This window comes from Apis mellifera, linkage group LG7, assembly GCF_003254395.2.
Source record: "Apis mellifera strain DH4 linkage group LG7, Amel_HAv3.1, whole genome shotgun sequence".
Classification (NCBI taxonomy): domain Eukaryota; kingdom Metazoa; phylum Arthropoda; class Insecta; order Hymenoptera; family Apidae; genus Apis; species Apis mellifera.
The window spans coordinates 14,060,590-14,087,611 of NC_037644.1; the positions used below are offsets into that span (position 1 = coordinate 14,060,590).

General features: G+C 41.3%; 1 protein-coding gene and 1 long non-coding RNA gene across 5 annotated transcripts in view; one reads left to right on the plus strand and one right to left on the minus strand.

Moving 5' to 3' along the window:
- Positions 1 to 9,410, minus strand: part of LOC113218891 — a 39,941-nt gene extending 30,531 nt beyond the window's left edge. The window contains exons 1-3 of one of the 2 annotated variants that reach the window (XR_003304993.1): positions 9,200 to 9,409; positions 8,975 to 9,091; positions 7,718 to 7,779 (exon numbers count right to left, since the gene is read on the minus strand). This is a non-coding gene — a long non-coding RNA (uncharacterized LOC113218891). Of the gene's footprint in view, positions 1 to 7,717; positions 7,780 to 8,974; positions 9,092 to 9,199 lie in introns of both variants that reach the window. The other variant, XR_003304994.1, reaches the window with a different exon arrangement.
- Positions 1 to 27,022, plus strand: part of LOC408897 (nuclear receptor coactivator 6) — a 168,035-nt gene that overhangs the window by 43,692 nt on the left and 97,321 nt on the right. The gene's annotated exons all lie outside the window — the stretch shown is intronic.

Genomic DNA, 27,022 nt, shown 5'->3' on the forward strand with positions numbered 1-27,022 from the left:
TTCACGGAATTTCGCTAAATTTTACGTATTTATTTTCATTCGTATCGAATCGTGTAAGAATTTAATCGCCAACACGATTCGCCGCGTGATAATAATGATATATCGGCAACAGTTGGTCGAAAACAACGAGCGTCCCGTATATACCGACATTTGGAATGCAAATGTCGATTAAGAGAATCGATAAGTATCGATAAACAACAGCGTTGTTGGCGTACATTCACGCACTTGATCGTGTTGGTCGGTGGGTGGTGCGTGTAACGAGATTTAACCTTTCCTTTCCTTTGTACACGCGCAATTTGCGACGTGTCCGTTCTCCAGCCACGAAATGCAACGAAATCTTTGCCTCTGTTTGGATTTTCGAGGGAATCGGTGAAGATCGATTTCAGAACAAGAAATCACGTAAGAAAGACGGTGAAAATGGAAATTATCGTAGGGTGGAGTGTAAATCTAGAATCCGGTTTCGTATCGACCTGTTGCTCGAGATTTAAATTACCTCGATAGGCATTGATTTAGAGGCGAGCGCGTTACGTTGATACGAAAAGATTCGATCTGTCAGATTCGGTCGGGGGAGATACGTGTACGCGAATGACGGAGTGTCTATGGTGCTCGCCCGTTGTCGATTATAAAACGATAGAACGAGCCATTAAACGGTATAGCTTTTCATTAAACCATTTTTTCCCCCGTCGACGTTATCGGTGTGAAACGGCACCGTTATCCAACGTCTTACGCAACCGATCCACTCCCCCTTCGTGAGATCGGTATTCCACGAGATTTCGTATCTCCTATCCGATTGGCTTTTCCGTGTGAAAACTACCAGCTTCGTGGGAATGAACGTCGGCTCGTTTACCGAATCCAGTAAATCCGGGGCATCGTCGGAGAGCGAGAGAGGAACAGAGATCGATTTTATCTCCGTTATTTGCCTCAAAATACACGGTGCGAGAAATATTACACGCGTAAGGGATCGATCAGTTTCGCTATACGTAAAATATCGACACGGCCCGTTCATTCGGCAAATTACCCTGTTTAAATTAGGAAACTAGAGAACGAGTAGTCGAATCCAGATCTGTTATCTGGATCTTAATATCCAGCTGAGATATTGCTAGCCAATATTTTCGAACGAAACGGCGTTACTAATGGATCCGGCGTATTAATCGAGAGACTTACGAGCTGCGCCGAAAAAGGAATCCGTGTTCTTATTCTGCGATCGGGCGCATAAAACACCTACGTCTCTTCATGGAATTTATACATATACGTTTCCCTTGTTCAACGTCACAAGCCTCGCGGAGAGAAGCCACGAAATTAATTTGTAACCGGAAAACGTAGGCAAACGTCCGAGATACCTGCGCCTCGAAGGCTTAAGGGAGTTTACATAGGGGAGAGATAGATTCTAATATCCTTTCTTTATATCGGACCGTGACTAATATATCGCGGCTCGATCTGATATATAATGGAGCATTGTTCCAGATAGATAGGTTTATTCGGAACCTCGGGGCGTCTCGTTAGGGAGCTAATTGAAACGATATCTTTTTTTTTTCTCCCTTCTGCCTTCTGCCGACCAGTTTTCAAACAATTGATCGATCGCGTTATTACGGGGCCAAACGGTTTATTGGAGATTATACGGCGCGAAACGGGGAAAATTACCGGTACGTGGAAACTGGTTATCGAAAACTCGAGCGTCACTTTATTATTAATCGAATATCACGATTCATTCCAACGTTGTTTCAACGTATTACGCGAAAAGTTCAACGTCCTAGCTGCTATCCCTCGATCGTACAGTAAGAAGGAGAAAAAGAGGGAAAGATCGCCAGAAAAATGGAAGAGAAAAGAGATATTGCGGATTTACGCTTATTTTACGGATTGTTCGAACGATATATCCGTGCGAACAGATATCCGAACATCCGTTCGAGTTTCTCTCTTTTGTCAACGCTTCGTCCGCGGGAGAAAAAAACGGACACATTGTAAAAGAAACTCGTCAACGCGTTTCGAAATTTAAACAGACTTCTCCCAAGTCCTTTCCAATTTATCGTCGGCACAGTTTTTAATAATTTTATAAAAAATCTGAAATCCAATTTTCTTCGCTCTTAAATTTTTAAATTAAACAAAAAATTTTTAATAAATTTTCGAAAAAATTTAAAAGCATTTAACACTCGAGATTGGTAATTTCCGTGCGAGGTGAAAGTAGAAGGATCCGCGGAAGTCGGTTCCCTCGGCCGTCTGTGTTGTCACGTGTCCACGTAACAACTACGTAAAAAAAGAAAAAAAAAAAAAAAAGAAAACGAAATAAGAGACGGAACAATCGACGAACGTATCGGGAATCGGCAACGCGTTTCGATCGGTGAAAATTTCTTTGCCGGCGTGTCTCTCCCTGCAATAACGCGGCAAAGTATAGAGAGAGAGAGAGAAAGAGAAAGAGAGGGAGAGGGAGAGCAACGGGTGGCCGATAACGCGTCCTAACGGTGCAAAATCTTTCCGGTTGTTCGGGTGACGGGTCGCGGAATAGGCATAAAACGATCCGATGGCCACAAAACGGTGATACACGGCCGAGGATTTCTCACGTTACACCGCAGCCTCGGACGATGTTCTCGTTTCCTGTGCACCGGCTCGGTGGAGGATGCATCTGCAACCGAGACGCGTGCAACTATCTCTATACACGCCGATTTATCCAAGTAGTATACAGCGAGCAGGCTGTGAAGAGCGAAGGGGGGAATAGGGTGCGCTCCCTCCATCGTAATCTCGCGTTCGCATTGGCGAGCGTGGTAGCATCGCGTTAGCACCACGTTGCTATTCGCATAACCGGGTAACCTGTCCGACAGTTCCGTTCTGTGAACGTGTGCAACAACGCGCGCGCGCGCGCGCGTGCACACGTGTGTCTCCTCGTGTCATCCGCGGACATTGTGACGCGCGCGTGCCTTCCTGTTCCCGCTTCACTCCCGATTTCCCGCTCCGACCAACATTCGCAGCTCACGTACGAGAATGGAGCTAAAATTTTTATCGAAACCTTCTTTGTCGGGCTGCTTGCCTCGCCAACGTCCGATTTATCCATCATTTATTGCGAGTCTGATGTGTTGCCATGATGGATACGATTTCGTGCTGAAACGCGCGAGTGAATCGTTCGATTAAACGCTGGGCGTAATAATCTAGATCCGGAAAAGATCGTTTCCAAGCGACATAGGCTGTGTTATCGAGAGAGGTTACGTTCGACTCCTTCCATCAAGCGTTGAAACGATAAAGTTCAACGTCTTACCCTATCGTACGCAATTCCGAAATAACCTCGAATTTCTGAGTCAATGAGAGATAGATCCACGGAAAATCGTTCGATAATATTATTAGATTAGAGAGACGGATTAGGAAATCGTCATCACGATGTATCCATTTCGAGAAACGCGAGCATACGCGTGGTGCAAAGCGTCTCGTGGTCGGCCTGACAGTGACCTCGTTGTTGTCCATCGTTGACGAGCCGCTCAACTATCGAATAAAAGAAACGTGTAAACGAGTGTTATCGTCACTAGTACGGTATCGGCGCACTTGCAACCCCTTTCGACGACACGGCGAGCAGCGAAGCCATGCACTCTCGGATCTAGTTAGCGAGCGTCTCTCGAGGGCTTAGCCGTTCTGGAACGCGTTGCGCGACAACGCGACAACCTAATCCGCGGTATACGTACACGAATAAATTAGCCAACGATTACGCGCCGATCTGTCGTTCGCGATGATAGTCGACGATAATCGAGGATCGATGAGACGACGAAATTTCTTTGTTTCCCGTCAAAATTTACCAACGTACGCAATATTCGTTACGTATTCGAGTATTCGTGTCGTTCCTATCAAGAAAGAAAGAAGGAAAATACGCGAAACGATTATTCGCGAATGATTCACCACGGTTCGAACACGCGTTTGAAATTTCTCTTTTCGAAATTCGATTACGACGGCGTCGATCGTTTCCTTGCGCGACGCGATATCACGGGTGAGCAAGCGGTATGCGCGTGTACACGCCAGCCTCGTTGCTCGCCGATTTTTTCCCCCCCTCGTCGCCGTTCCGAGTCCGGCCGATCCGTGTGCGCGCACGAGACACGCGCCGTCGCCACGCGGAATAAATTATACGCGTTTAAAACCTGTATCGTGGCGTAATTCCTGGCTAAAGCTAAAATTATCTCTTTCTCTCGTGTTCTCTCCCTTTCTCGCGGTGGACGTTGGCAAAAACAAACGTTTCTTGCGCGAGCAACCGGGTATATCGAGCTGCCGTCAAGTGCTCGAGAGCCGCTCGGGGCTGACGTCATCCCCGAGCGGCCAACATAGTATATTCGCGTCGATCGAACCAGCTTTATAATCGTTTGATTAATAAAATCCCCGGCCAAACAGCGAGTTCACGGACACCCACGTTGAATTCGGTTTAAAGCCAAATATCCTATATCGTCGTACATCGATTTGCGAGATACCAATGTTTTTCCCATAAAAAAAAAAATCAATCTTTTCGTCGCTTCGTTCCAATTCTTCCTTTGTAAACATCCTCCATTCATTTACGATTCGATCTCGCCTTATTCCGAATCCCGTTCTCGGGCAATTTTTCTTTTTTTTTTCCAAGATAATCGCACGAGATAATCGGTAACGCGATAAAGTATCGTTGCTCGGTAACGAAACGAGAAGAGGAAAAGGGAAAAAAAAAAACGATCGAGTAACGAGTGCAAATTGAAAGTTCAATTTTCGCGAAATTAGCCAAGATGTTAAATGGAGGGACGGCGTGGATTCAAACGACCGGACGCGCTTCCAGAGTTGCGAATCTGGTTTTTCCTCTCTCCCGACAGGACGTATTAGCAACCGTCAGCAATTACGCGAGTCCTCGTAACGCGGATCGGCGCGAATGCCTCCTCTCTCTCTCGTCTCGTCGAGAGTAAATCGGCGAGGAGTCAATGGCCCCGGCCGCGGCACGTTCGTAAACTTGAGGCGAAAAGTGGCGGTCGCGGGCGACGATACCGGCACCACGCTTCGAAAGATAAACGCGCGAATCTTACGAGCGTTTATGCTCGCTCAACACACGCCGGGATTTAAACGAATGCAAATTTCCCGGACGTCCCGCTATCGTTCGTTTCTGCAAAACGTGTCCCGCGAATCTCGCTCATAATTAGAGGATTAACTTTCCCCCTCCCACTTCTCGTTCGAATGGAATGTCTTCCGCGTGTATTTCGCACACGCACGCGCGTACCTTTCCTTTCCCTCATCCTGTGATAAATAAATCTCGATATTCGTTTTTCACGGATTATCACGCGACATCTCCTTATTCTCCTTAGACTTCATACCCTCTCTTCCTCTCTCAAACTCGCGCACACTATTGAGATAATATAAAAAATGAAATTTAACATCGTGGAAAAACAATTGCTAAGATTACTACAGTCTCGATGTACAACAAGTGAATAATCTTTCACGAGATTCGAATGGACGGACAAAAGAGAAAGAAGGAGAAGGGGGAAGGAGAGGGCGGGGGAAAAGAAAAAAATAGGCAGCTGTAAATAAGAGAAACGAAAGAGCACGAAAGCAACTGTTCATGCAAATGGGCGCAGATACGAGAGAGAACACGGGGTCCTGGCCGGTGGTTCACGGTATCGGCGTATCATCGTTATTTGTACATGGTCGCGTTCGGCCGACACAATCGCGCCCGTACCGTTATTTAACATTATACGGAACGATCGTTGAAAGAGTGGAGAGCGGCGATACATCGGGCAGAATCACCTACACGTCCACGTCCCAAATGCATGTCAGAAGCGCGAGCGTCACGTTATCGGTCATATCCATCTGGGTTGTAGGACACGGACGATTCCCGTGTCGATTCTCGTTACGTTCCGCTCGCCCGCCACGCGCTTCGAACGCGAGAAGGATCCGTCCGTCCACGCTGTCGGGTCACAGCGTGGATCGATCTCACGGTCACATCCCCGCATTTCTCCTGCCGCGGCGCTCGCTCGTCGCGACGTCCAACCGTCGTGTGACACACGGTGGACGTAAATATGGCGGCCAAGAATGTAGCCTGGAGAAGCGTGATTCCGGTACGGCGAGCTCGGAACGGTACGTCGCCTGATAGATCGGACCAATTTTATATCTGTTTTCGCGTGACGTGGCGCGTTTCAAAAGAATCGATTTTGCTTCTCCAATAATCTCCCTCGCGAACGATCATCGGATGGAAATTTAGAAATTTTCCCCCTTAATTGCTTCTAAGTAAAGTACGAATCTTAGATTCATCGATGCGATGTGTATTTTATTACGAATCGACTTGTTTCTTCTTCGAGAAAGAAGTTTTAGATTGACGGGATGCCGATATTCGATTACGACCGGTTACTTTATGACATTCGTCGATTCGTACATCGTTGATGTTCAATGCCGTGGTATCATTGTCCGGATAACTGGTCAGCGGACATTCCAATTTATCGAATCGCAGAGGGGACGAACCTCCAACAGCTGGGTTGCCTCGATGGTTGCCGGAATATACGCGCTTACGAAACCGAAAAATACATCGATCTTACTCCTTCGTTAATTCCTTCGATTCGAGCATTGATCATTCCTTGATGATTAATATTTTTTCCTTTAAAACTTGCTCGCGTTAATAGTTGATTATTCATATTAACATCTATTTCGCACGGTTTTAAGAAATTGGTCAACATACTCGATTTAGTAGGAAAATTGATTTAACACGTATGTAACGAAGATCGAATCCGCAGAGACAAAACGGACCCAGTTGGATGGTGACATTTCAAATTCACCTTGATTCCTCGTCTCTCTTTCTCTCCTCATCTTTTTCTCTAAGAGAAAAAAGATCGCGTGGCTATCGGGGTGGCTCCTACCGATCGTTGTTGAGCGATTACGTAAGTGCCGCGAATACGAATGGAACAGCTTCCAAGGCCGGTCCCGGAGAAACACGATCGTTAAACCTTCCAAGGTGGTATTTTGTGTGCCAGCCTGTCCGGTTGGCCTCTGATCCTGCGGTGCTTCCAACGAAAGTTAATACTCCAACGCGCCTATCTTCGTGAGAATGCTCGATCAATGAATGCATTTAATTTTCATTCTCGCGCCAAGTTTCTCTTTTCCCTTCTCGATTATATTTTTCAATAGACGTAATAATTCCATTCCGAATTATTATCTTTGATAATTTCTCATCTTTTTTCAATCATCGATATATCGCACGATCCATTTCTTTATGTAATTTTTATTTCATGCGATTGTCTTCCTCTTTTCAAATCAATTTCTCGAATCTCGATCATTCAAAGATCGCTAATTAAACTATATACGATTACTCGTCGATAACGATTCGATTTGTTCGTCGATTCCAATTTCACGAGTAAACCGACGACGAGAAAAAACAGAACGGATCGGATTTCGTGTTTTGAAATATCAATCTCAAGAAAGATCGAAATATTTCTTATACCATCTATCGTATTATCGATTAAAGTATGTACATTAAATTAAATCACTCAAAAAGTAATAAAAATATAAAAAAGAAAAAATTTATGCTTGCAATTTTAAAAATTTGAAATGTTATCCATGATTTATATCTAAATTTTCTACTATGAAAAATATAAATGCATTCGCAGTCAATTAACCCACATTATTTTTTATAAAATATATAAATATATTGTATATATGTATATTTATTCGACGTTTTTCAAATATCTATGTTAAATATATTCTAATTAAAATTATCGAATGATCGAAAAAAACTTAAATACATGCAACTCACCATTAGATGCGAAGAATATTCCTGTCGATGTTGTCATGATCCATTCAGGAAATGTAAAATATCTGTAACGGAAAATACAACTTTTTACAATTCATAAATATGATGATAAAAAATGAAATTATAATTAATAAAGTACAAAAATAATAAAAATTGAAATTTTCGAATTAAAATTTAAATAGAAAAAAAGATTAATTATTCTTGGCTTGATATATGATCATCCTTTTGACGGAAATATTGATTTTAGTCTGTGCTGAAAACAAATATCAAAAATAAAAAACTAAATAAGAAACTACTGACATCTTTGTATTATAATTGAATAGAGTACTGATTCTAATTTCGCAGATATCCTAAATTACAAAAAAATATTATTAGAAATATATTATGAAGCAAATTATAACAATTAATAAATTAATTTTCTTATTTCTTATTTCTATTTTTCTTATTTTTTCGATACACATATTTTAAAAAACTTTTTTTATTTTTCATTCAAAATGTAAATAGTAATTATGATATTCATATTGAAAATTCTTTTTTCCGTATAATTTCAGCGATCAACTATATATCTATATAAAAAAAGTTTTTAAAATAAATATACAAAATATATAATATTAAACTAATGATGTTAAAATAAAATAAAAATAATCGAAATCAAATCCTATTTTATAAAATGAGTTAATAACGAGTAACTTTAATAATCAAATAGGATAAAAAAATATTATTCTTGAAAGAATTATCAATTATAATAATGTTCAATCAAATGTTCAATCAAATGTTCGAACAAATGATAATACAAAAAGATAATATTAAATAATAATAAATAAAAACGTATTGTATAATATGTAACTTACGCATAATACAAACGTTTAACCGTCGCAAATTTCGAAAACGAAATGACATTCCACGATTCAACGTATCGAATTACAAATTGGAGTGGGAGAACAGTCAACGATACGAAGCAAGTCGAGCGTGGCACGAACCAACGCCAACCGTCAATTTCTCGAAAAAGCTACGAGAAATGTTTTCAGTTCCTTGGACTTTGAGTGTAAAATCAAAACAAATGTAGAAATAATAACGCATAAGTTAGAACGTATGAATAACGTATTTAGGAAAGAAATGTACGTATATGAAAATATATATATGAAATACGATACATGTGAATAGATTGTATTAATCCAGCTACTTTTACATCGAGTACGTAAAAAGAGATAAAGAAAACTTATAGTAATTATGTTTTTATTACAATAAATAAAATTTTACCATATTTGTGTCAAAGTTGTCGAATTATCTCTCAATTGCCATGGTATGCGTAGAAACTACACTTTCAAAGCCATCTTGCTTACGATGAAATGATAATTTCCCACAAAGATGTTCATTCTGGTATAATAATGATTAAACAAACATGTATTATTAAAACAAGTTTTAATAATGTATAATGTATGCTTAATAACCGTAATATAATATAAATTTTAAGTAATTACGCACTTCAGCCGGTGAAACGTGACCTATCACCACGATTTTCAACTGTAGACTGATGACATGCGCACTATGATGCGCACTGATTCGTCTCGGTGTTAGACCCTAGCTATTTTCTGATTGGCTAAAGCGGTATAGTTCTTTCTTTTATTCGTGCAAAAATTAAAGTAAAATATATCATAGTTTAACTGTAGATTTTTATAGACCGATTTATTGCAAAAATATTTTCATTAAAAATATTATAGAACAGATTGTTACAATCGATTTAATATAAAAATTATTCAAATCAGAAAGATTTAAATAATAGTGAAAAATAATTGATATAACTAAAAATTTGATCAAATCTGAAAAAAAATTTTTTAAAAGATATTTATTCATTTATTTATTATTCTTCTCACGAATAAAAGAAAAAAATAAAATCCAGTAAAGTTGCATTAATTGCTTTGAAAATAATAATTTGTTTATAGGTTAAGGATGCAATAACTGCAAAAAGTTAAGATTCATTGTTATTCAAAATTACCAATCAACTGTCTCATACCACTTATCCAAGTCTATGTGTCTAGACTATACGAGAATGATTAAATCGATAAATATAGATTTCTTTTCTTTGTTATAAAATATTTTAATTTTTGTTTTATATAATTTTATATAACAAAATTAAGTTTTAATTCCAACCATTATTAATAGAACTATAATTGTTCCTATATGTTGAATTAATAAATGAAAATGAGCAAAATCGTTAAGAATTTCACAAAACACACGCGTAATCTCGTTCCCTCGCGAAGAGAATCTCTCGATGCGTGGATTATCTGGAAGAATAGGCGGATGTACGATATGCATATCTCATTATTGAGAAAAGGGAAAGTGGTGGCAAAATGGAGACGTCGCGGTCGCGGTCGGAATAAAGATCTTAAGTCCGCTCGAATTTATTCTTGAAAAATTCATTACATTCGTAACTTTCTTCTAGTAGATAAAATTCTGAAAATAAAAAATATTTAAATTAATTTAAACTTCTTATATAAATAAATAAATTTAATAAATGTACTAATTTTTATAAATATTCGGAATTTTCTACCAAATGAATTCTATTTTTAACGGATGAAGAACGGATGTTGAAACTCGTTCACTTTCACGAAATTTAGTAACTTCGATCAGATGACTTTAATTTCTGTCAAACGTATTACGTTCAACAATCATTTTTATACTCGATATTTTACTTAACTCGCGCCACTTCAATTTTTTTATATAACGATTTATATTATATAATAAACACGATACGAAAACGAAGTGTGAAAATGACGATTACGTTCGAGCAGAGCTGGAACATAACTGCGTTATAATAAGTCTAATGAAAAGGAGTTGACACAGGAAACTGTGAATTGTCAGAACTGGCCTTATCCTCGCAACATTGTAACTAGTTCTCTCCTCGTTGAGAAATGCAAAACCAAGATTACAAACTTCTCACAAATTTTATCTTCCTCGTTATTAAACTTATTAACTTAATAGAAAAATTCACTTATATATATAACTTATATATATAAAGAAAGATTTAAAAATTATAATCGTATAATATCGGGAAACACGTAACGATCGCATAAATGGATACAGTTTTAAACGAAATTTTCGAATCAATACGTTAAAGTCATAATTGGAATTAAAAAGAGGCATATCTTAAAAATATTAATATTCATATTGACAACATGTGGTTAATCGTGTCATACGTGATAGTAATTGTATTGTTACTTTTCCAATAGATTTCGATACAAAAAATCTAAAGATAATCTAAAGATACGGTTAAATCGTATAGAGTCGATATCACAAGCTAATCACCATCGTTCGAATATTTTTGTAAGCCTTTTTTATCTCAATTTTGAATATTTTATAAGTACGTACGAAAATTATCGGACTCGGTCCAAATTTTACATATATTATCCTCGCGTACGTGTTTTATAGCAGTCATAAAATTATCTTCAAAACGCAAATCTAACATGGATATTTTTATGGTTTTAGAGCATCGATATACTTTCGTATGCCACAAGTGTATATTCATCGGACCCGATGATATCGTGGCACGCACTATAATTTATTCAAGCGCATAGAAATATCGCTTAGGTTTCTCCGCCGTGTTGCAATCTTAGAAATACCTGCTTTCATCCCCATAATTATCGTCGATGCAACCTCTCTCCCCAAACGTCTTTCGACTCGTAGCAATGTATTCATGTACGCGACGCGTGCACAAGTTCTTTGATGCGTCATCAACTTCGAAGGGGGGACTACCAACGACTAACGCGCGAAGACAAATGAAGCTTTCCATTCTGTAAATGGCGGCAAGTGGTTCGAAGAGGCGGTCATTAGATGACTTTGTTCAACGGCAAGGTTACATCGAATGAAAATTACACCCTTGTTCCATCGATTCAACGATTTTACATGGTCATGGACGATGATCGGATCCGGCCGTTTAAAACAATTTCGAAACGGAGTACGGAGCAAAATTTATTTATTGAGACAACTTGTACGCGTATCGAACTATTACGATAAATTACATCGTCTCGCCAGGACAAAGGAAGAGCGTGGCAGGTACGCATCGGTGTCAAGAATTCGATCCAAGGTTTAATGCGTTTATCGATTGATTCGCCATCAAGATTTCATTACGGAGTTCGTTCCACTAAAGCGGAAAAAAGAAAAAAAAATAATAATAATAAATAACCCATTCCGATGATTATAATGGTTTAAAATTTAAATATACCTTTACGATCTATAAATTATTTCGTCTCTTAAAAGGCATCAATCCCTTTCCCACGTTCTTTTAATAGCAATAAGAACCCGCGCCAATATTTTACAAGCATGTTTTTCTTTTGCGCATCGAATCGAAGATACGTAAAATTGATCGTCGGAGAACAAGAAGTATTTTCGTACCAAGATCGAAGAAAAGATTAATCCAATTGTCAAAGAATATTTGTCTCTCGATAAATCGAAATCAAAGTATAATATAAATAATATATGAAGATATTTTTGCGCCCCGATATATATATTTCCAAGTATAAATGTCTCGATTACATTTCTTTCGTAATTCGATACTTTTTCTCAATTTTCACCGGCAAAAAAATAACACTTGGAATGGAAGAATAAAATGTTACCTTTACAAAAACTCGAAAAGCGAAACAAAAAACGATACCATCCTTTATATCTCGTGATTCATTCGCGACGCATTAAAACACTTAAGAGCAACGTTCTAAATTGGCTTGCACGCGTGCGCGTAGGGTTTTGTGAAGCAGGTACGTATCCCCGCGTAGAAATGGTAAGCCGCACAGCAACCAGTTTCGTCAAACGTTCTCTCCCGAGTTTATCTTTGATTCGCGGTTGAGACAATGACCTCGCGATCCAAATTGCGAAACGGCTTTCAAAGTAATCGGTGCAGCGCAAGGGGTTTCCTTTCATCTTGGACGATCGGTGTTTAAACGTTAAGTAGAACGAAAGTTTGTAAAATCGTTCTCGGAATAATTTACCTTTTCCAATCAAAGTGTTTCAAATAGCGTCCCAATTAAATCGCGCTTGTTAAACATATCGCATCGCGTCCTTCGTAACAGCTAAATATATTCAATACATTTCCATGGCCGATCGTTCTTGCAATTATTCTTACTCTCTATTTATTAAATTCGATCGAATTTCTCAATTCTCGTTTAATTATTCTTACGGCACTCTCTATTTATTAAATTCGATCGAATTTCTCAACGCTCGTTTCACCAAACTCGCTTCTCCGATCGATGCGTCGCAAAACTTCCTCCGTGGGTGTTCGGCGCAACACCGTTACGCGCAATTTACTTTCACGAGCGATCATTGCATAACGATCGTTCGCCAAGTGACCCTTGAACCTTCCCCTCCACCACAGGGAGGAGGCATCGTCTCGTCGCCCCAACCCGACCGATCCCAGCCATCTCCTTTTAAAAATTCACGCGAGCCAAGAACAAGCGCTCGATACGAGCGACGCGTGGGCGATTTCGGGCCGCGATGGCCCATTTATTTATGACTGAGCGCACGTATCGCGTATTCGCATTCTCGATATCGATCATTAACGCCGTGCGTTTTCGGCCCACGGAGTTTCGTGTTCGATCTCGAGCCGATCATGCGCCGAGAATTATGCGCCCGATTATTTACAGCTGCCAATTAAGGGAGGACGGACAATTGCCGCCAATTAAAATGTTCCGTCCCGAATGGTTGACCACGCGTCGTCGAGGTGATTCGACATGGGAAAAAGAAAGAAGAGGAGCCGGATCGAGTTGGTTACGATCGTGTCTTTCAACAACGCGATCCTACGAATAATAGTTTTCGTCAAAACAGGTTGGAAGAAAGGGAATTTTATTCGCGTATCATTGACGTATATAAATAGATTCATCAATAGTGAATCTTGTTTGTGTTTACGTATGATATAACGTATTTATAATTGGAAACTACTTATACGTAATGAAGACGGGAAACGCAGAATCAAAGTATGTATCGAGGAAGATTGAAGAATTCGTGTATTTGCATTTTTTTAAAGTGACTCATCGAATTTTATCGAATCGAAATATTTCTCTCGATCGTCGAATTTTCTAAAGTCGTAAGAATTAATCGATCCAGCGGGGATGAAACAAACGAATAATTGACAATTTCTAGATAATAGCTTACGAATCATACATACTTCGAATCATTTCGATTTCTCAAGAAAGAAAACGTGCAACCGAATTCCTGTCGTTCAAAGGTCAATCGTATCTAACCCGATATATCGAATTAGATTTCTTGTTTTCGATTTCGAAACTCAGAAGCAGCGACCGTGGAGAAACCGTAAATCTTCGTGAGGTATTTAGAAAGATTTTTTCCACCACTTTTTCACGGTGATCATACGGATTACGTTCAGATCGGGGAGAAAAGAGCAAAGCGTGGTCCAGTAGGGCTCTCGTGTCGTTGTTGCAGTTGTTGGCGAACGAAGGAAACGCGTTCGCGACGGGAGGAAAGGTGGAAAGGTGAGAGATGGTTAGGCGAGCAGCGATCGATGGGAAAAGAGACGTATAATTTCGAATGGTATGTAAACGGTATGTAAACAAGCGTCGGGGTTGGCGAAGCACGATTTATCTCGGTGGTGGTGCGTGCTCAAGGTTTATCATTCGTAAGAAACGCGGGTCGGAAGGATAAAGTATCGGTTTCGAATATTGATTTTTAAGAAGGAGCGAGCGTCCAATTAGGAGGATCGTGTTCCTCGTAATACTCGGACGGAATAATGAGAAGATACAAGGCAAGGATGATGGAGAAGTTAATACCGGTTAAATCCGAGTTAAATCCGAGAGGAAGGTTCCAACACTTTGTGTTAAAGTCGAATCGTTTCTCCGATGATTACACGGTAAATGCCCTCGAGCTTCTAATGAACGCATTTGCATACCCGCGAAGGTATTCCCCCGTTTGTGGAAGGGGGAAGGTCGAGGCGTCGGCTGTTTGGTAGGATCGCGTAGAGGCACGAAATGGGATCAACCGAGGAAGAGAGATCGGTCGGAAGAGCGTTCGTTATGCTCGATACCGGGGATTATTTTTAGTGAACGCGTGGGCATAAATGAGCGCATAAAAATGCGCATACCTGCCAGCTCGATTCGCGTTTGCCTTTGGATCAAGCGTGTCGAGAGAGCGAGCGATCTGGTTCGCGCGAGAGAGAGTCGGCGTAAAGGTGGACGAAAGAAGAGACACGTGGTTGGTCGGTCGGTCGGGAGCGAAAGAGAGGAGAGGCTTGCGGGTATCGGGTATAAGAGTTGGCCGACACGTTGGCGCCACCGAAGTATTTTATGCATGCCAGATGAGAGTACTCGTCTCGGATCTGACACTGAACTCGCTCCACGACCCACGCGGGAGTACGATCCACTCACTTTCAAGTCGAGGTATCGAATCGGAACCCTTCGCTTTCCTCCCTCCGTTTCGCTCTTCGGATACATCCTCGGTTATACAAGCGTATCGTTCCATACGTGTACACGTGTAGAGATGCGCTTACGACGACGGTGAAACCTTATTTTCATTCGTCCTAACCGCTTCAGATCGCTACGAAATAGGTTAAAACGCGTTGGTTCGCCGCGTGTAAACGGATTATTACGTTCGATCATACGAGAACGGACGAGAACTCGGTCTCGTGATCCAACTTAGTTACTCCCTGTCCACCGAACGCTGTCACCACGGTCCAAAGATCCAAGATTCTGAGTCACGTACGAGGCTCGGTTCCTTTATAAATGAAATCGGGGCTCGTGAAAGGTGATGCCGGCCGTACGAGAGCAGTTTCCGGTTCGCTAGGATGCCTCCGTGCTGAATCATTCCCTCGGCGTGATTTAAGACGACTGGTCATCCAGTCACGACGATTGTTCGCCACCGTGCAATCTATATTATCCTCGCGGAGACCGCCTATTCTCCGCGAATCTTTATTGTTCGCGCCATACGATACACTTTTGTCGACGTCACGAACGCGGTTATCCCAACTCGCTACCGACCATGCCCGTATATCACGTTCCGGACGATCGTTCATCCTTTTATCGTCCTTCCAGACAATTTGTTTCTTTTTTTCCGCGACAAAGTACAAATTCGCTCGATCTGTTTTTCTTCCCTCTTTTTCTCTATCGTTGTTGACGTAACGTTTAATCCTTTGATCGAGGTTAAAACCTCGAGGTTAAAAAACATGCTAAAGGATGAATCGCTTTTCTTCATATAATCATTTTAAACGTAGGGTATTAAGTTGTCGAAAACTTTGAGAAAATATTCATCGTCAAAAATGCACAAATAAAATCAGTGTTTACATTAAAAGTAATAATTAGCCTAGTAGATATAGTTGTCAGCTTCTTCGAATGTAGATCGAAATTGTCGTCCTTGCTCCATTTCTGTGATTATTTTTAATATGTAGGTAACGAGAAACGCGCGGTTACAATGTAATCGTTCCAAAGAGCTCCAAGAATAAATTGTTGTACGAAACGTACCATACCAATCAAGGCCAAATATCGGACAAAGGCTCGAGTTTTTCAACCGAGTTGGGCAACCGTCAATTACGCTAATTGTCACTTGTCTCCCCCTATAACATCTCGCAGCGAGATTAACACGCCCGTTTAAATCGGGAGAAGATCCATTCTCGATTTTCCACGCAAAATCTATCTATCGTGCATCTTTTTCCAGTAAAGTAAAATTTACCTATCGATCCTCGAATGCTCAACGCCAGACTTTATAACCGATATTTACATGAATGGGAAGCAAATTTTACGATAAACGTGTAATCACGCAATGATCAATTGGCCATGCTAGTTTTTCGATACGTTCGTACAAAGAAACACCTATACAACGTGTCTAACCTTAGACAACCCTACGATCGGACGTTTCGCCATAATTATATATATTGCCGTTACAGGTTGATCGCGCTTGCTTTGGCACGCGTGTGCGACGATTATTCAAATTTTATATCGTTAATAAATATCTCGGGTTATAAAATAGTTGATTTTTTTTCTGATCTGCACGTACGCCTTTTTCAAGAACATTTTTCAAGAATTTCAAGAATTTTTATAAAGAAAGGGGAGGAGGGGCAAGATGAAACGCACACCACAATTTAATTTCGATTGTCAATGGATGGAGCTATAACGGAGGAGAAAAATATTTCTCCTCCTTTTCGACTCTTCTCTCGTAAACACGCTTATGCAAAGATTTTAAACGTTGGAGAAAAAAGAAGATTGGTACGAGAGAAGCGAGGAGCGAAGCAAGTGGCCATCCGGTCACGCTACACGTTGCTAGATGGCTTGGTCGAGGGGAGATGGCGAAGGTCGTTTCTTGACATTCTTGGTCGCGTCTTCCCGAGTCCAATCTAGTCCCGGCATGAGTCTGGGTTCGTTGATCCACCTTCGAACAAGTGTAACAGTTTTTCATCTCGAGTCGCGCCATTGTGAAGATTGCCCGACCAAAAAACTGACCGATCTTTCTCGGAATTCTTCATCTCGTTTCATCTCCTCTTTTCCTTTCGTTTTTCCGTTTTTTTTTTCTTTTTTTTTTCGTTTTCTTTTATTTCGAACCGCGCGCGAGATAAACTACCAAAGTATCCCGAAACTTATTTATCATTGCGAAAATAATTTCAACGAAATTTCTTTTTCGTTTATTTATTCATCGACCGATGAAACCGATGATAAATTGTAAGATTTATAACTACGAAGCTTTTTTTTCTTTTTATCAGATATTTGAAACCGAAAAAAAAAAAACGATAATAGCGGTCGATCGATATTTCTCTACACTTGGCGCATTTTTTGTTTAATCTCTTTCTAAAATGAATCATTTTCGCGTTCCGATCGGATGAAGTAATCGGCACACACGATATAAAACGATATATCTCGATAATAACGAAACTCTTGGAATGGCAATTTTAATAAAAGTAGCCACGATAAAAGTCTTTCGATGCTTCAAAGTCTCGTTACCCAAGTTAATAATCTCCATCATTTTTCTCATTTTGTTCCAGGTACGTTCGAGCGAATCTCTTCCAACCAGTTTAGACTCGATTAGACTGCCAGTTTTCATATCGAAACGGGTAACGTATTTATAACGCTTTCCTCTCCTCTCTAAAAAAAACGAAAAGAATTCAATTAACGGAACGATTCTTTCGCTGATAACGATCGCGATCATCCTTGTCGAATCACCCACTAATCGAGTCGAGTCGAATTATTGATAATTTCTCTCTGTCGGAATGTGATTCAAAACTTTCACCGTCACGACTCTCTGCGTCAAACTATTCCGTTCTCTCTTCCGATTTCCATTTTTCCCAATGTTCCATCCTCGTGTTTGCTGATTTTTTTTCACTTCGAATACTGAAATCCTAATTATCATCCTTCTCGTTCGCAACGCATTTCTTTCGCTCGTTCCACGTATCCAAGCGCGACAGAATCGATTAAATTCGAGTTTGCTTCTCTTTTCGAAAAAGAAACGAAAACGATCGAAATTCTGCTCGATCGATCTTACAAATTTCGATCGTTAACACGGCACTGCATGCGAGTTCTATTTTTTTTTTTTTTTGAACATTTTTCACGCGATCCAACGACGAAACATTAACGACGATTTTCAGGGATTAGTAACAATAAGAATTTAGTATTTTTTGAAAATTATATTTTCTATTTTTATTTTTAATCTCTCGTTTCCAAAAGAAAGGAATATTTCGAGAAAAATCAAATCTTCGAATCTTTCGAATCCCTTTTCGCGACGCAGTTTCTTCATGGGAACGAGTAAATCGCGATTTCACGCTCGGTCTTTTTTCCCCCGATCGTTTTACGAGATCGATCGGTTCTTTTTTTTTTTCTTCGATTTAATCAGCCGCATTCGTGCTCCGAGGACAACCACGGATCCATCCCGAACGAGAGAAGGATTAATCCGATAAATAAATAGGTTTAAAAGAACCAGTAGAATAAATCGAATTATCCGTTCGGGTGAATTGATTCGAATTAGCAAGATTATGGTAACTTTACCTTAATACTGAATTACGGACATATACAATAGTCAACTTTTTATAACCGTTCTATATATATATATACATATTATATTTTCAAGTTTACCCTTATTCGGTTTCCTCGCTCTTTTTACCTAAATATTTCACTTTTTGTACAGTCATTATCGATCGGATGAAATCACTTGAGAAAATAAAATCGAAGCCGCTTTTTTTCTATCTTACATCTTCGGGGTTTGAGAAATTGGACGAGCAGAATTAAATATTTATATACGAGTACGAGTCAATAATAATTATTTTAATCCTTGCAAAAACAATTGATCCATCCATTGATAACGACGAAACTAATTAGGATCGGAACGTGAGATGGTTCGCTTCGTGTATATACCCATCCATTATCAGTTCCATGTATCAAACTCCCTTTCGTGCATTTCTCTCTGATGAATAATACCTGAGATTCGCATATTTTTCTCGGAAAAGCAGTCTCTAAATAATTCTTAACCTTCCTCACGAAATCGCGTCACCAACAGCGTCTTCGCCCTGTTACGATCTTTTAGACTTCGTTTTTTGGGGGGAGGGAGGGAGAAATAGAAGGTTCGTGCCGGCACGAATGCGTTTAAAAAGAGGGAAAAAATCAAGAGCGAACGGTGGGGATGCGATAACAATCGAATCAGCCGTGTTTTCGCGGCAAGAAGAACTCGCTCGAGGCGATCGATCCTCAATGTCACGTGCACGACACGCTCGTGCGAATCATTTACCGAGAACGCGAGATCGTTCGTTTTCTTTTTTCTCCGTGTTTCCAGGACGGTGCGCGTGTCACGATCAATACGGCCGACAGTCGCGTGCAACCACGTCGTTTCGAGAGCGCGTCGTTCGAACGGAATAGTTTTCGTCGGAATGGATGCACGGCCGTACCTCCAAGTAGATTCCAATTTTCTCCGATCGGATTCGAAATCCTTTATCGATACAAGCATAATCATCATTATCGCTTCTGAATAATATCCGAGATACCCGTAAAACGAAACGTGAACGAATCCCTTAATCCCTAGTCCTTGGAACGTATCTTCTTTTTCGAGGAAGGGAACGTATCGTTCGATCGTACGCTCTGCTGCTCGCGGAAGATTACTCGATATCGATAACGTACGATCACCATGCCCGTGTACCGTCGAATTTTATCGTATTGCGAAATGCGATCGTTCGCCATACGTCCTCCTCCCGCTCGTATCTCTGGATCGTTTTCTCCGCGTGACTCGTTCGAGCGAAGGTGAGACCCCTTATCGAGAGACGCGCGTTTCGAACACGGACAGCTCAAGGACTGTTCGCGCCATCGTTCCTTATCATCGCGTAACCAGAATAATCCCCAACACGGGGCAAATTTGCATCCAACTCGAACGATACGCGGTGAAAATTTCGATAACCTCGGATGGAGAACGAGGAATTTGCTAATTCCATGGTTTCGACGTAACCTATTACGAGGTTAATTATCGTTTCGTTCGCAATAACGGATGTTTGTAATCGAATCGATCCGCGTAGCGAGATCGAGCGAAAGTATATGCGTTTATATGGTCACGTTTATCGTGGAGTTTGATCATAGCTCGCGTGCAACGCGTTATTCGACGAGTATCCCTCGGGATGCGACGAGGTTTGGGAGTGGAAACCAGTTTTCCCTCGAAAAATTCCCCCATACCGGGGAATAAAAATGTCGCTGGATGACCTTCGCCTCCGGAATCGTTCCATCGACCGCTTTCGTTTCCAGTTTATCGCGCTGGATAACGTCGGCTCGTTCTCATTTTATGGCGCGAACAGTTGCCCGTTCCGGTCCCACAGTTTCCATTTCGTAACACTCTCTCCCCGTTTAATAGGAGGAGAAATTGTGACGCTTCGACACTCGCCACTGCCCTAAATTTTCCCTTCGTTTTAAACGTTCGTCCCGTGTTCACGTTCGTTCATCCGTGCGTATCGCGTCGGATCGATCGAAAGAAACAGTCGTATTTTATCGCTCGAGCAATTGGCGCAACAAGAAGGAATACGAATAGGTATTTTCAACTTATTTTCCTCGCCAACCAATTTCGATTCTTATCCAAAGATTTGAATGGCATTCTTGATCTCGCGCGCGAAACGTGGAGCTAGGTGCAACATGCCAGCAGGGTATCTAGGTTACGTTGCACAACCGTGTCCCTACGTGTCTGGTGACGTGTCTGACCGAGCAACCATTCTCAAGCTGTGCATAGCAAACGAGATGGTCGAGTTCCCTCGATGCAACCGCCCGTCCAAGTCCGCGGATTGGTGAACGGGATCGGCAACCGGTATTTAGAACGGCTCCATTGTCCGATGCCGGATTAATCGCGTGGCGTTTACCATTTCGGCCGACCAGCATCGCGATGACTCGACGATGGATCTCCACAGATATCGAATCCATCTTTTCGACCGTGACGAAACCGAATTCCCCCTTTTTCTCGGAGCCATTAATCGATTTATCAAATTTCGTTGGCCATTTTGAACCGATTCTTTTGTCCGAGTCTCGTTTACTTAGTTCTCAGAATCGAAGAAATTTCGAATCTCAAACCTGGATTCTCTTCCACCGTAATTTTTCGCGAGTAAGTTTAAAAATCGAAGATTTTTCTCGCCATTTTGCTCACCGTTTATCAGAAATGAAAATCACACGATAGCTGCGATAAATTCGTAATATATAAATTTTTCTCAAAGATTTGCAATTGAAGATTTTTAACTGAATTATTAACGGAATGCGTTCCCACGGAGAGCGGATGGAGAAGATGGCCGAGAAGATCGATTCAATGGTAAACGAGCGACGCCTTCTTCGTCTCGGTTACGTCACTCGTTTGGCATTGAATTCGATCGATCGAGCCGATCGTTTCTTTTCCGTACGAAGCAAAATCGATCGAAGTTAGATAAAAACGCAAAAAGATGCGCGCAAAGATGATACTTGCGTGATGAAAGGCACGAACGAAGAAAAGAAGATATAAGAATATTCTCATCATTAACTCGTTATATCATTATCTTTTATCCGAAATGAAGAAAATTTACCTCGTGCAAATGGAAAAATCTAATGTCGAACCGAGTATAAATAATAAATATTCGCATAAATTTGTAATTACTTTTTAATAAGAAGCGACAAGTTAAAGAAGAAAATATTACTTATCGTTACCTCGCAATTAATTTAATCGATCAGATTGTCCAATCATGAGAGAAAAACTCGTGATTCGTTAGTTCGAATTCTTTCTCCAAATATATATCGGAATAAACACGAGTTCTTAGTCATCCCGCGCTTATCAGATCTCCGTGCACGAATCTGCAGAAAGGGGGAAATTTCCGCGCAGGATTGGGCCGATCGAGGAGACAAGAAAAGAGGGATTAAGCAAAGCACTTATTTACGTACTCGGTGCCGAGGTGGAGGTTCCGTACGTGAGGTTACTACCAACGACCATGCTCGCCTTCTTCCGCTCACGCTTGATCCTCGCAACATGGTCACCGTGTACACCGTTTGTTATGCCTCGGACAGAGTCGAGAGACTTTCGAGCCGACGATCGCGAATTCTGACTCATCGAGATCACCGAGATCTCGAAAATCTCGCCCGTGTTCTCCGAGCAATGCTCTTCTCTCGAAAGAGCAGCGATGAGGATGGGACGGGAGAAGCGGAAACTGTTTGCAAGGTTTCCGAAACGAGTCGGGTTTCGCCGTATCGATTTCCTCTTGAATTTTTTCCCCTCCTCTTCCGATAGCTCGATGGGGATCGATGAAACGAAAATCGACGCAAAGAGATTTCGAAATGTAATTCGGAAGTTTTATAGCTCAATCTCCGACACGCCTTTACGATCTTGACGCGATGTGATTCATTACTATTTCGTAGTTGCAACGATGCAATGAGTAATTCCAACGTGTGATCTCATGTTTGGAAATACAAATCATCAATGCATCGAATTTTATATTCTTCGCGAGGCGTATGAAGCAAAATGGGATCGTCGAGTAGTATAAAAATCATATATGTATAATAAAAAAGGATCTAGTTACCGAGTGGAACATTTGTATTCCGCGAGAGTTTCAACAATGGATTTATGCGTTCTCCTCTATCTCTTCTATCGTTAGAAATATTAAAAAATTTCCGCTGAATTGCGATCTTTCTCTTAATTTTAACATAGCAAAAAACGTACAATACACGCGTACGTGAAATCGACGATAAATTGTTCTTAAATTCGGATAAAAGGCGCGCAATTGAAATTAAAAGTTGAAAGAGTTTTATAGAACAAGATTTTCTTCCGAATCCGCGTTCCATCGAAACGAAGGAATGGCCGAGTCGATCGACGGACCGGTCGAGTCGATCGCTCGCGGTTTTCGAGATCACCGTCATTTGCTTCTATAAATTCATATTCCCGGACGCTAAGAGGGGTGTTGGAGGGATAGGGTTTCCGGGCACGAATCGCAAAAGAAACAGCGTGGATTCTCGAGAGATGGATGGTTAAACAGGAGGGAGGGAGGAGGGAGGTTCCGAGGGGTGAAATGAAATCATGGAGCGAACGGTTCGAGTCGTTTTATGCAAACGTGAATTATGCATATGCGAGGAGCGCGAGCGTGGACAGCGCGCGTATAGACGGGAGTCTAGATACGGATTAACTATCGTAAATTCTGGCCAAGTCGTTCGCTCTTTTATCCGGTCGACCTCGAGAAAAAGGACGAGGCGAGACGAGGCGTCGTTTTGCTCGAACGACGTGCTTCGAGCATCGATCGAGGATTTCACGGGATAATCCTAGTCGGTAGCAGGCGTCCTTGGTAGTAGGGATCCTTCGCATGCCCGTGCACAGTCGCGTGCCCTACGCGTTGCCCTCAGCTCTGACGTCATTAAGCGCGACAGCAATCCTGCGAATAAAACGAATAAGCGAGATCGTGTACGCGCTATTAAATTTCCCGCACCCGAGACGGGAGAGAGTTTTATTCGACTCCTCGCTGCGCCGCTACGCAATCTATCCGAGTATTTACGACCAGCTTTGCCGCCATCTTTTTTCATATCTGTATCCGTGTTTCTTTTTTGCCTCGAAGCATCTAATCGTCGCGTGTCCTGCAGGGAACGGAGGAGAGGGTAAGAATACGAGATGCTTTTTCTTTCCCCCCCTGGCATCTGGCTATTCCTCGGAATAGTTACAAAAAGTTATATTATATTATCGCGTTCAAACATTATTACTTTTCATCTTTATTATATTATTATATTACGCTACGTTGTACGTACGTCGATTAAGATAATATAAACGATTTTTTAACGCGTATATACGTACGACATAACCGTCAAATTTAATCATCCTTAAGATCTCGTTGCGTGTCGAAAAACCTTTATTCTTGGACAATTGCGGATTTTTATCGGAGCGAAAGTTAAAACTTCGAAATTAACCTTAAACAGAGTTATTCGAGAAAACGTGTATATTACGTAGACCGTGCGAACGAAACGATATACCAAGCATCGCGTGTCTTTGATCGATTTTAAATATTTCATCGTAGCGTAGCTACGTGTCGATATTCCGAAGGAAGGAGCGACGGGCGTGTCCATCCAACACGCCTAGGCCTTGCCTTCAAGGTGTTCCTCTCGCCTCTCGCACTTGCTCCTCTTGCTTTCGCGCTTTCGACGCCTCGAGATCTCGTCGCGCCGATCTCCAGTATATTTCGCTGTGTCTTGAAAAATGCGACTGTCGCTTTCGGTTTCTGCCGGGTGTCATCCGCCACAAACAATCGATTGGCTCGGAAAGGCCAATCTCTTTACCAACCAACATCTTTTTTTCTTTAGTCGCGGATATCAACCGAAAATATCGTACGAATAAATTAGCCCAAAAAACTAATTATCAATCTCGATTAAAAATCGATCGATGCGTAGACCATATTTTATACAGCAAAAGTGCTTAGCAAAATTTTCCACGTAAATTGGTTTGAATCAATTTCGAATTTCTTCCCACGAGAATTCCATAATATTCGAGTTGGGCGAAACTCAGGGAGAAGGAGGGAGGAGCGAGGAAACGGAGAGTTTTTCCTTTGCCAGTCGAGACATTCTAATTACCGGAAATAAAGATGATCAGCCGATAAAAATAAAACGAGCTTGGGCGGTTCGCGATTCCAGTTTAACAAAAATTGATTATGCGCGTACGCATAATCGTAGCATGGCTGCCAGCCAATTCAACGGAATCCGTAGATAGGGTTCGTGTTCAATAGCGCTGGACAACTCAAGCGAGTTTCATTCGAATGCGCGTGCGTGTGGTCCATCGTTTCTTCCATCGTTTCTCCTTATCTAATAATTTATCGATAGTATTCGCGAGTCGAAACGAATCTCTCGATTCTCCCTTTCTCGAAAAACGGGAGGGAAATCAAATTTTTCCCCCACCGCTTTTGAATCGAACGATAAATGGAAAAATATAATCGAGAATTTGATAAAAAAAAAAAAAAACGAGGTTGACGTACCGGATCCCCGTGCTTTTACCGTTAAATCGGCAAAGCGGTTTCCACAATTTAGCCGTAATAATCCGATCGTTCCGCCCGCGAAACGATTGGGCGGGTAACGTTCGGGAGCCGTCGTATCGAACCAAAGAGTCGGGAGAAACCTTGCGGCCAATCGCCGCTGTTTGCCAATGAATCATCCGGTTAACAGCAGCCTTTCTCGTCATTATACTTTCCTTATCGCCTTACAGCTCCAAGACCAGTCTCGGCGACGTTAAATACGAGCGAGCGTCGCGTTTCTTATAACTTTTCCAACTCGATTTTCCGACCGATATTTTTCAATTCGGACCGCCAATCTTCCACCACTTTGTTCTCTTCCACTCCTTTGCTCCATTTCGATGCGAGAATAAACGATAACTTTTCCAGTCGTCGAGCCATCGTCATCGTGTCGTATGAGAAAATTATCTCAGATCGAAAGAGGAGCGAAAGAAACGCGAGACGATTCGATTTTTCTCTCGCGTTTTTATCCACGGAAGCGAATCGCGGTTTCCACGTTTATCGCGTCGTAACTCGCGCGACAACTTATCGTCTTTTATCGAAACGTTTATTCTTACGTAATGGAGCGAGCAAACGCGGAACAACGCGATTGCGGCGAACAAACGAAACGGAGGGATCTATGTCGGTGGCCATGTTCCGGCCAGATTTCAACCGTGTATTCAATCGTCAAAGAATTAACAGTGCGCTACAATCTCGTAATATCGGATCACTTTCACGAAGAAGAAGAAACCGTGAAACGAGGTCGTATTACGTGGAGCGCCTCTATCCCTTCTCGTTTTCCTCCCCGTCTCTTCTCTCGTCGACTCAACGATCGTAAACGAATAGCCACGGATCCAAGAATTAGGATAATCGACGAATTTGCAAATATTCGTAGATGTTTTACGAAATATGTTTCTTATTTATCCCGTCCATTCGAAACTAAACACTTTCTTAACAATTAAATAATCGCTCGATTAATCGTAAACTGAATTCCTACGATCTTGTCCATTTCTATCTTTCGTGGATGAAAGGAGCGTATAAATCGTATTATTACAAAACGAAATCTAAAATTGGATTTATTCGTTTCTTAAAACGAATCGTTGCTCGATGCGATTCAATTTTCTACGCGGCACAGCGCATCGATCGTTAATGCAATACATATGCAACGAAGAAATGAAAGACCGATACGGAAACGGAGAGATTTGCCGGGAAGTAAATATCGGAGAGTACAGCATTGTTCGATCCGACTCCGATTCTTTCCGTATCGAAGGTGCGTGTACTTTAGCAACGAGAAGTTGGCGTGGGCGTGGAAGTGCACCATCCCACGGAAACCAATTCCCGTTGTTTGCTCAACGCGGTGTATACGCGCCTCGTTTGCGATTCTCCCCTTGTTCCGAAGCCAAGGAATTTTCGTCGAGGCAGGCGGTTGAAATACGCGATGGGATAAATTTTCCCTTACCGTTAACCGTTAAACCAAAACAATATTTCTAGAAATATTTACTAAAATCTACGCACGATATCGATTGATACGAAGAACGATTCCAATCCATTCCTTTAAAAATATCTCTTTTTTAATTTATACGATTTTGATACAATATTGATCGAGAACATTACGTCTTCTAATAACGTGGAATTAAAGACGTGGAATGTAGACGATTGTGGAAGTCGTATAGCAAGCTCGTTCGCCTGGTTATTTCCTTTCGATGTACCGCTACACCGGATGAACAAAACCTAGAAGAGATTTCTATCTATATACCACGAAGCAACGAAGACGCGCGGCAACGAACGCGCGGACATCGTTAATTATTTCATCAATCGCACGCCATCGATATCCTTTAGCAATTTCTCGCTGAACGTGTATCATGGGAAGAATTATCGCGGATTTAAAAGTATTCCTTAATTGT